The following is a 1,421-nucleotide window of genomic DNA, read 5'->3' on the forward strand; positions in this document are numbered from 1 at the left end:
TCTTAGGTTCTTCTCTTTAGATTTTCTTCATTCTTTTCTCACTTTATTATAAAAATATAGATTATAAAAAGAAAAATTTTTTGTGTTTGCTCTACAGTATAATTGTAAGGTGTATGCTTGGCCGTAGATCATTATGACCAGAAATCCAACCTTTTGATCCAGAAATAGAAAGAACTTTTAGAGCCAACAGACATAAAAATATGGACCGAAAATAGAAGAATGATCCACCAAAGCAACTGAAGGAGTACTTTACTCCTTCCACATATACCTACTCTCCTTGTATTCAAGTACCCCCTGTGGAGGCCACTCAATATGAAATTAAGTCCAGTATAATCCAAATGTTACCTTCATTTTATGGACTTAGTAATGAGGACCCTTATAAACATCTTGAAGAATTTCTTGAGATATGCTCAACTGTCAAAATTCACAACTTCTCCGATGATGCTCTTAGGTTAAAATTATTCCCTTTTTCACTTAAGGACAAAACCAAATACTGGCTACATACTTTGGATTCCATGACTATATCAACCTGGGACCAGCTGCAAGGAGAGTTTTTCAAGAAATATTTTTTCATAGGAAAAACTAATCAAATAAGGAAAGTCATCACTAGTTTTTCCCAATTAGATGGAGAAATGTTTCATGAAACATGGGAGAGATTAAAGGACCTTATTAAAAAATATCTCCACCATGCTGTACCCAAGTGGCAGTTAATCCAATATTTTTATGATGGGCTATCTGAAAGACATCGACAAATGATCGATGCATCATGCGGTGGGACATTCATGCTGAAAAGTGAGGATGAGGCATGGCAACTGTTTGAAATTTTAAGTGAAAATTTATTACATCATATGTCTGCCTCTATTAGAGATAAACCCATGTTAAACCCAAAGAGAGGTGGAATATATGAAGTAGGAAATGCCATAGATATCCATCAAAAGGTAGATGAACTGTCCCAAAAATTAGATCGTCTTCTAAATACTAGACAATCTTCGATTCCACCTAACCCAATTCAAGAAGTTTGTGCATTGTGTGCAAGTCCGAACCATTTTGTTAGTGAATGCCCAGCCGCACCTCAATTTTCTGAGTTTGTGCACGAGCAGATTCAACAAGCTCAAGTCCAACAAGCTTGCAGACCAGAAAATGATCCATATTCGAGCACTTATAACCCCGGCTGGAGAAACCATACAAATTTTTCTTGGAGACCACAACCAGTGGTTGTTTTTGCCGCACCTCGACCTCAATATCAGGACCCAACATATAGGCATGGACCATACCATCAATTTCAAAATGCTCCTCAACCGTCTACTACTGGTCACAGCTCAGCTTTTGAGGAAAAAGTTCTGAAAGCACTAGAACGATTAGAAGTCAACACTCAGATCCTTAACTCCCACACACAATCCATTGCTAAGCTAGAGATCCAA

The 1,421-nt window shown here is 37.4% G+C and overlaps 1 non-coding gene across 1 annotated transcript; it reads right to left on the reverse strand.

The window, feature by feature from the left end:
- Positions 1-587: 587 nt before the first annotated feature.
- Positions 588-693, reverse strand: LOC140853049 (small nucleolar RNA R71). The gene has a single exon (XR_012136127.1). It is a non-coding gene; the product is annotated as a small nucleolar RNA R71 (small nucleolar RNA).
- Between the last annotated feature and the right edge of the window lie 728 nt (positions 694-1,421).

This window comes from Elaeis guineensis, chromosome 12, assembly GCF_000442705.2.
Source record: "Elaeis guineensis isolate ETL-2024a chromosome 12, EG11, whole genome shotgun sequence".
Classification (NCBI taxonomy): domain Eukaryota; kingdom Viridiplantae; phylum Streptophyta; class Magnoliopsida; order Arecales; family Arecaceae; genus Elaeis; species Elaeis guineensis.